This window comes from Trichomycterus rosablanca, chromosome 1 (genome assembly GCF_030014385.1).
Source record: "Trichomycterus rosablanca isolate fTriRos1 chromosome 1, fTriRos1.hap1, whole genome shotgun sequence".
Classification (NCBI taxonomy): domain Eukaryota; kingdom Metazoa; phylum Chordata; class Actinopteri; order Siluriformes; family Trichomycteridae; genus Trichomycterus; species Trichomycterus rosablanca.
The window spans coordinates 86,551,485-86,561,371 of record NC_085988.1 but is presented as its reverse complement, the minus strand read 5'-3'; positions in this window follow the sequence as shown (position 1 = coordinate 86,561,371).

Sequence of the window (9,887 nt, the reverse complement as noted above, 5' to 3'; positions counted from 1 at the left end):
CCCAAAAGCCAACATCACCATCTCTACCTTACTCCCACGACGAGACATTCCCTGTGAGATGATCAAGGACATTAATGATGCTGTCAGCAGAGAATGTGCCAAGATCACGGGCATTACAATTGCCCATCACCCAGCGCTAACTCCAGAACACCTACATGACCATGTACATGTGGACAAAAACAACATCTGGATGTTAGCATATGATCTTGGAGGAGCCGTACAAAGCCCCGGGTTAACGACGCCTTATCCTCATGACATAAATCATAGGCCTAAGAGTACAGTGCAACCCAAGAGAGGCAGACCAAACAGAGCCACTCCCAGTAATGCAGGACACAGTAGAGCCACATCCAGCAACACAGTGTCCACCAAACCCCAGCATCCCACTGCAGCATCGACCAGATCCCAGCATCTCACTGCAGCACCAACCAGATTCCAGCATCTCACTGCAGCACCAACCAGATTCCAGCATCTCACTGCAGCACCGACCAGATCCCAGCATCTCACTGCAGGATCCAGCAGATCCCAGCATCTCACTGCAGAATCCAGCAGATCCCGGCGCATCACTGCAGCAGAGGCTCTACCACCAACCTGCCAACAACCCTCCTATGCACAGGTTGTATCTGGTATTAAACAACCAGACCATCCAGCCCTTGAGGAAGTGAGGCAGCTGCTCCAGCTCGTCTGCAGACTTGTTGGATAATTACACAAAACAATATATCCTTTTTATATTTATATACTTAATATACTTAATTAACTTAATTGTTACTGTTGCTTTCTGTTGTATATGGCTAATAATCAATATTTAATAGTTTACTTAGAATGAAATCTCTTACAATCTCTTCCTGGAACATTCAAGGACTATATTCCTCAACATTTGGTTTTAAAACCACAAATTTAGATTTTTTAACATGCATTTCTGGCCAAGACATTATCATACTAATTGAAACATGGTGTAAAGATAACACCAACACTCACTGTCCCCCAAATTACAGGGAAATTCTGCTGCCCTCTATAAAACACAGCAATATAAAACATGGTAGAGACTCCGGGGGGGTTATAATATGGTATAAGGACAATTTATCACCATATTTGTCAGAAACCAAAAGACATTCAACACATATTTGGCTAAAATTAAATAAAAACATAATTGAATGTGAAAATGACTTGTACATATGTGCAGCTTACAGCCCCCCTCTAGAGTCTCCGTACTATCAGGATTGTTTCTTTGAGAACCTTCAGCAGGAAATCAGACATTTTCAGGCCCAGGGGAATGTCATGCTTGTTGGAGATTTAAATGCCAGAACAGGCAATGAGAACGATATCATCGATTCTACTGGTAACAAATATATATTTAATCAAACCTCCATCAACTTCAGCACTATCTGCTCTCAAAGAAACAGTCCTGACCACATCCTGAACAGGAATGGTAAAGAGCTAGTGCACCTCTGTCGATCCTCAGGTCTGTATATTCTTAACGGTAGGATCCGAGGGGACTCTTTAGGGAGGTTTACATACTGTTCAGCTCTTGGAGCTAGTGTAGTCGACTATGCGATCACTGACATGGACCCCTCCACTATTAGTGCATTCACTGTCAGACCACAACTCCCACTTTCTGATCACTGTCAAATCAATGTTTATCTTAAACGACTCAGTCAGCATCAAACCATGAAATATGAGCCCTGCAAAACATCCCAGTTAAACCGAACATTCAGATGGAATCATGACAGCGAAGCTAAATTTAAATCTGCTGTTGGTTCCTCAAAAATCATTAATCATATTAACAATTATTTATTAGAATCATTTGAATTAAACCAATCAGGTGTTGAAAGAGCTGTTTCACAAATTAATGGAATATATTATAAATCCGCTAAAATTGCAGGTCTCAATTTTATAAACACCAAACCAAACCAAAAAGCACAAAAGGAAGAATGGTTTGATGAAGACTGTAAAATAATCAGGAAGAAATTAAGACATCTATCAAACCAAAAACACAGAGAACCAAACAATCATCAAATTCGAACAAATTATCCTACAACTCTAAGGGAATATAAAAAGATTTTACGACATAAAAAACACATCTATTATACTCAGTATCTACAAAAAATTTAAAACTCTATTGACCAAAATCAATTCTGGGAACTGTGGAACAACCTGAGCAACAAAAACCCACATCATCTGGCCATAGAAAATCCAAATACCTGGAAAAATCACTTTGAACAATTATATGAGCAATTACCACCAGACGATTTTAATTCAGAACAGCAACAAATCATAGAAAATCTAAATATATTAGAATCTACCATAAAAAACTATCAGAACCCAATTGATTACCAAATTTCACCGGAAGAATTGAATACCCAAATTAAAAAACTCAAATCCAGAAAAGCCTGCGGACCTGACAGCATCAGGACGGAGATGCTGAAGTGCAGCAGTCCTCAGCTACAGCAGGCTCTGCTCAGGTTGTTCAATATCGTTCTCCAGTCCGGCTGCTTTCCTGAGATCTGGAACAGGGGGCTTATTTCCCCTATCTACAAGAGTGGAGACAAATTCGACCCCAACAACTACCGAGGCATCTGTGTGAGCAGTAACCTGGGGAAGGTGTTCTGCTGTATCGTTAACGCCCGGATACAGGCCTTCCTTACCGAGCACAGTGTCCTGAGTAATGGACAGATCGGCTTTTTACCAAATCATCGCACTACTGACCATATTTACACCCTACACACCCTAATCCACCAACAGCTACACAAACAAAATCATGCTAAAGTTTTTGCATGTTTTATAGATTTTAGAAAAGCATTTGATTCAATCTGGCAAGAAGGATTATATTATAAAATTATCCAAAATGGTGTAGGGGGTAAAGTCTATGACATCATTAAATCAATGTATGTCAATAATAAATGTGGAGTAAAAATTGGCAATAAAATGACTGAGGTCTTCACTCAGGGGCATGGTGTCAGGCAGGGTTGCAGCTTGTCTCCTACTCTATTTAATATCTATATCAATGATTTAGCGGTGTTATTGGAGCAATCTGCAAATCCCGGCCTGACACTAAATAAAACGGAAGTTAAATTTCTTCTCTATGCGGATGACCTGGTGCTGCTGTCGCCCACAGAAAAGGGGCTTCAGCAGCATCTGGATCTGCTGGAGAAGTTCTGTCAGACCTGGGCCCTGACAGTAAATCCTGATAAATCTAAAATCATGATCTTCCAAAAGAAAGCCAGATCTCAGGAAAGCAGATATACTTTCAATCTAGGAGACACCGCCCTAGACCACACCCTTTCTTATGATTACCTGGGGCTCAAAATCAGCGCCTCAGGAGGCTTCGGTCTGGCAGTGGATGCACTGAAACAGAAGGCCTGCAGAGCCCTCTATTCAATTAAAAACAAATTCATTAAGATTGACATCCCAATTAGAATCTGGTTAAAGATCTTTGATAGTATAATCCTGCCCATTGCGCTATACGGTAGTGAAGTATGGGGTCCACTCAGTCATCATGACTACACTAGATGGGACGAGCATCCCGCTGAAGTCCTGCATGCAGAATTCTGCAGAATGATTTTACATGTACAAAGAAAAACCCCAACCAACGCATGCAGGGCTGAATTAGGCCGATACCCATTAATTATTAATATTAAAAAAAGAGCCCTTAAATTCTGGATGCACCTAAAATCCAGTCCCACAACAAGCCTGCAGTTTCAGGCACTCCTATCCCAAGAGCTCTACCCTGAAAAGAGTCCCCTGTGTCAGCTGGTCCAGAGACTGCCCAACACTCTGACCCCTAACAACCCTAACTCTCTGACCAGCACTGCTTCCCAAACACCAATCAGGATCACCCAAATTATCAAACACCTCAAAAACACTTATCTGGAACATTAGACAACCCAAACTCAATCCCAAAACAGACTGAACTGCTATCTGACCCTAAAACATGAATACAACCTGGCCACGTATCTCCTCACTGTCCGAGATACGAAGCAGAGACACATTCTCACCAAATACAGACTGAGTGACCACAGCCTGGCCATCGAGAGAGGCAGGTTAAAAAAGTCCTGGATCCCCAGAGAGGAGAGACTGTGTGGTCACTGCAGGACAGGTGAGGTTGAGACAGAGGTGCACTTCCTTCTAAACTGCCCAAAATACACAACAATTAGACACAAATATTTTGATCAGTTTGGAAGAGAGGTGAGCGGCTTCAGAACGCTGACAGACAGCGAGAAACTGGCCATTATATTAGGAGAGGGACCATCAGCCTCCACTGCAGCCAGATATGTACAGGAGTGTCACACACACCGGGACAGTGAGTGAAACACCAGATCATCCCCCCACCCACCCCCCGCACACACACCACACACACACCACACACACACCACACACACAACACACACACACATCACCCACCCCCCGCACACACACCACACACACACCACACACACAACACACACACACACACACACACACACACACACACACCACACACCCACCACACACACACAGTAATATTTTCTATTTTTTTTTTTGTGTGAATAATTGTCTAATTACATAATGAATATTTTTTTACCATTTTTTTTTCTATGTATATACTTGTTCTTTTTTTCAAATATTTATATATACTAATGTAAGCTTTGACAATACAAATATGTAAATTTGTCATGTCAATAAAGCAAATTGAATTGAATTGAATTGAATTGAATGCAGAGTGATACAGAGTGGTACAGAGTGGATACAGAGTGATACAGAGTGATACAGAGTGATACAGAGTGGGTACAGAGTGGATACAGAGTGATACAGAGTGATACAGAGTGATACAGAGTGGGTACAGAGTGATACAGAGTGGGTACAGAGTGATACAGAGTGGTACAGAGTGGGTACAGAGTGGGTACAGAGTGATACAGAGTGGGTACAGAGTGGTACAGAGTGGGTACAGAGTGAGTACAGAGTGATACAGAGTGGTACAGAGTGGATACAGAGTGGGTACAGAGTGGGTACAGAGTGGGTACAGAGTGGGTACAGAGTGAGTACAGAGTGGGTACAGAGTGGTACAGAGTGATACAGAGTGGATACAGAGTGGTACAGAGTGAATGCAGAGTGAATACAGAGTGGGTACAGAGTGGATACAGAGTGATACAGAGTGGTACAGAGTGGATACAGAGTGATACAGAGTGATACAGAGTGGGTACAGAGTGGATACAGAGTGATACAGAGTGGTACAGAGTGGATACAGTGATACAGAGTGGATACAGAGTGATTACAGAGTGGATACAGAGTGGATACAGAGTGGATACAGAGTGGATACAGAGTGGTACAGAGTGATACAGAGTGGTACAGAGTGGTACAGAGTGATACAGAGTGGTACAGAGTGATACAGAGTGATACAGAGTGGATACAGAGTGGGTACAGAGTGGGTACAGAGTGGGTACAGAGTGATACAGAGTTGGTACAGAGTGGGTACAGAGTGATACAGAGTGATACAGAGTGGTACAGAGTGGTACAGAGTGATACAGAGTGGTACAGAGTGGTACAGAGTGATACAGAGTGATACAGAGTGGTACAGAGTGGATACAGAGTGGGTACAGAGTGGATACAGAGTGGGTACAGAGTGGGTACAGAGTGATACAGAGTGGTACAGAGTGATACAGAGTGGTACAGAGTGGTACAGAGTGGGTACAGAGTGGGTACAGAGTGGGTACAGAGTGGATACAGAGTGATACAGAGTGGTACAGAGTGATACAGAGTGGTACAGAGTGGGTACAGAGTGGATACAGAGTGATACAGAGTGGTACAGAGTGATACAGAGTGATACAGAGTGGTACAGAGTGGATACAGAGTGGATACAGAGTGGATACAGAGTGGGTACAGAGTGATACAGAGTGGGTACAGAGTGATATAGAGTGGATACAGAGTGGATACAGAGTGATACAGAGTGGATACAGAGTGGTACAGAGTGATATAGAGTGGATACAGAGTGGTACAGAGTGATACAGAGTGGGTACAGAGTGGGTACAGGAAGGAGGAAGATGGATTTCTGGAGGACTTTGATTCTTCTCTCATCCACACTCACCCTCACAACAGCTGGTAAGTACAGACTGATTCTTCACACCTTCATCTTCCTCCTGACATGTTCTTCTCATTTCCATGTTCTCTCTGGATGCTCTGGAATGAAATGAGGTTCATTTGACTTGACAATCAGTTATTGACTACATAAGATGTTACTATAAATACTGGGTTAATATGGCACCGAATTATAATTTAGATCAGTGATCCAAGGGCCAGTGATAGCTCAGTGGTTAAGGTACTGGACTAGTAAACAGAAGGTTGCCGGTTCAAGCCCCGCCACCACCAAGTTTCCACTGTTGGTTCCCTGAGCAAGGCCCTTAACCCTCAATTGCTCATCGTGTTCAGCTCATTGTGTAAGTCGCTTTGGATAAACGCGTCTGCTAAATGCTGAAAAGGTAAATGTAAATGATCCTCACCCACACGGCTGTGGACCAGTACCGGGCCGCACAGAAAGAATAAATAATTAGAGATCGCTACAGGAGCAATTACATTTCCGAAACTCTTCAGGTGTTATTGTCCCTTAGGTGGGAGCAGCAGCGTATCGTTGCATCGAAAAACACTGATTTTACATTCCAGTGTCTCTATTTTAAATCCCCCCGCCCCCGCCAGTTATTATAAATAAATTATTTATATTCTTATTATATATATACGTATATATATATATATCTTTTCATGGGACAACACTACTCTAAGTTATATCCAAGTTTCATGTCTATAGTCAGTGTACAGCTTGTATAGCAGTGTAGATTTACTGTCTTCTGAAAATAACTCAACACACAGCCATTAATGTCTAAATAGCTGCAACATAAGTGAGTACACCCCACAGTGAACATGTCCAAATTGTGCCCAAATGTGTCGTTGTCCCTCCCTAGTTTCATGTGTCAAGGTCCCAGGTGTAAATGGGGAGCAGGGCTGTTAAATTTGGTGTTTTGGGTACAATTCTCTCATACTGGCCACTGGATATTCAACATGGCACCTCATGGCAAAGAACTCTCTGAGGATGTGAGAAATAGAATTGTTGCTCTCCACAAAGATGGCCTGGGCTATAAGAAGATTGCTAACACCCTGAAACTGAGCTACAGCATGGTGGCCAAGGTCATACAGCGGTTTTCCAGGACAGGTTCCACTCGGAACAGACTTCGCCAGGGTCGACCAAAGAAGTCGAGTCCACGTGTTCGGCGTCATATCCAGAGGTTGGCTTTAAAAAATAGACACGAGTGCTGCCAGCATTGCTGCAGAGGTTGAAGACGTGGGAGGTCAGCCTGTCAGTGCTCAGACCATACGCCACACACTGCATCAACTCAGTCTGCATGGTCGTCATCCCAGAAGGAAGCTGACGCACAAGAAAGCCCGCAAACAGTTTGCTGAAGACAAGCAGTCCAAGAACATGGATTACTGGAATGCCCTGTGGTCTGACGAGACCAAAATAAACTCGTTTGGCTCAGATGGTGTCCAGCATGTGTGGCGGCGCCCTGGTGAGAAGTACCAAGACAACTGTATCTTGCCTACAGTCAAGCATGGTGGAGGTAGCATCATGGTCTTGGGCTGCATGAGTGTTGCTGGCACTGGGGAGCTGCAGTTCATTGAGGGAAACATGAATTCCAACATGTACTGTGACATTCTGAAACAGAGCATGATCCCCTCCCTTCGAAAACTGGGCCTCATGGCAGTTTTCCAACAGGATAACGACCCCAAACACAACCTCCAAGATGACAACTGCCTTGCTGAGGAAGCTGAAGGTAAAGGTGATGGACTAAACCCAATTGAGCACCTGTGGCGCATTCTCAAGTGGAAGGTGGAGGAGTTCAAGGTGTCTAACATCCACCAGCTCCGTGATGTCATCATGGAGGAGTGGAAGAGGATTCCAGTAGCAACCTGTGCAGCTCTGGTGAATTCCATGCCCAGGAGGGTTAAGGCAGTGCTGGATAATAATGGTGGTCACACAAAATATTGACACATTTGGGCACAATTTGGACATGTTCACTGTGGGGTGTACTCACTTATGTTGCAGCTATTTAGACATTAATGGCTCTGTGTTGAGTTATTTTCAGAAGACAGTAAATCTACACTGCTATACAAGCTGTACACTGACTACTCTAACTTATATCCAAGTTTTATTTCTATAGTGTTGTCCCATGAAAAGATATAATAAAATATTTGCAGAAATGTGAGGGGTGTACTCACTTTTGTGATACACTGTATATTTATATTATTTATATATAAAATAAATTATTTTATTCTCGACCTTTGCTTCGGTTCTTCATGATAGACAGTGGGGAACAGTGTGTGATAATGAGTGGAGTATGGAAGAAGCTGCAGTGGTGTGTAGAGAGCTGGACTGTGGAGAGGCTGTAGCTGCACTGGGTAAAGCTCATTTTGGACCAGGATCAGGACCAATCTGGATGGATGAAGAATCTGTACTGGATCAGAATCTGCACTGAAGAAATGTTGGTCACAAACATTTGGGGAGAATGACTGTGATCACAGTAAAGATGCTGGAGTTATTTGCTCAGGTAAACTGTTTAATTGCAATTAAATTAAATGATGTGAAATATATTTTAAATATACAAACCAAGTTCCAGAAAAGTTGGAGCAGATTGTTAAATGGAATAAAAAGTAGAATCTGTGATGTGTTAATAAAATAAAAGATTTTGAATGTTTTCACTGATCAGCTTCATTGTAGTTTGTAACTGTAAACACATTTAGAATTAGATGCCTAAAACACACTCCAAAAAAGTTGAGACAGAAGTGTGTTTCATCCTGTACTGTATATATATATATATATATATTTGGAATGAAACTGATATATACAGTGTATCACAAAAGTGAGTACACCCCTCACATTTCTGCAGATATTTAAGTATATCTTTTCATGGGACAACACTGACAAAATGACACTTTGACACAATGAAAAGTAGTCTGTGTGCAGCTTATATAACAGTGTAAATTTATTCTTCCCTCAAAATAACTCAATATACAGCCATTAATGTCTAAACCACCGGCAACAAAAGTGAGTACACCCCTAAGAGACTACACCCCTAAATGTCCAAATTGAGCACTGCTTGTCATTTTTCCTCCAAAATGTCATGTGATTTGTTAGTGTTACTAGGTCTCAGGTGTGCATAGGGAGCAGGTGTGTTCAATTTAGTAGTACAGCTCTCACACTCTCTCATACTGGTCACTGAAAGTTCCAACATGGCACCTCATGGCAAAGAACTCTCTGAGGATCTTAAAAGACGAATTGTTGCGCTACATGAAGATGGCCAAGGCTACAAGAAGATTGCCAACACCCTGAAACTGAGCTGCAGCACAGTGGCCAAGATCATCCAGTGTTTTAAAAGAGCAGGGTCCACTCAGAACAGACCTCGCGTTGGTCGTCCAAAGAAGCTGAGTGCACGTGCTCAGCGTCACATCCAACTGCTGTCTTTGAAAGATAGGCGCAGGAGTGCTGTCAGCATTGCTGCAGAGATTGAAAAGGTGGGGGGTCAGCCTGTCAGTGCTCAGACCATACGCCGCACACTACATCAAATTGGTCTGCATGGCTGTCACCCCAGAAGGAAGCCTCTTCTGAAGTCTCTACACAAGAAAGCCCGCAAACAGTTTGCTGAAGACATGTCAACAAAGGACATGGATTACTGGAACCATGTCCTATGGTCTGATGAGACCAAGATTAATTTGTTTGGTTCAGATGGTCTCAAGCATGTGTGGCGGCAATCAGGTGAGGAGTACAAAGATAAGTGTGTCATGCCTACAGTCAAGCATGGTGGTGGGAATGCCATGGTCTGGGGCTGCATGAGTGCAGCAGGTGTTGGGGAGTTACATTTCATTGAGGG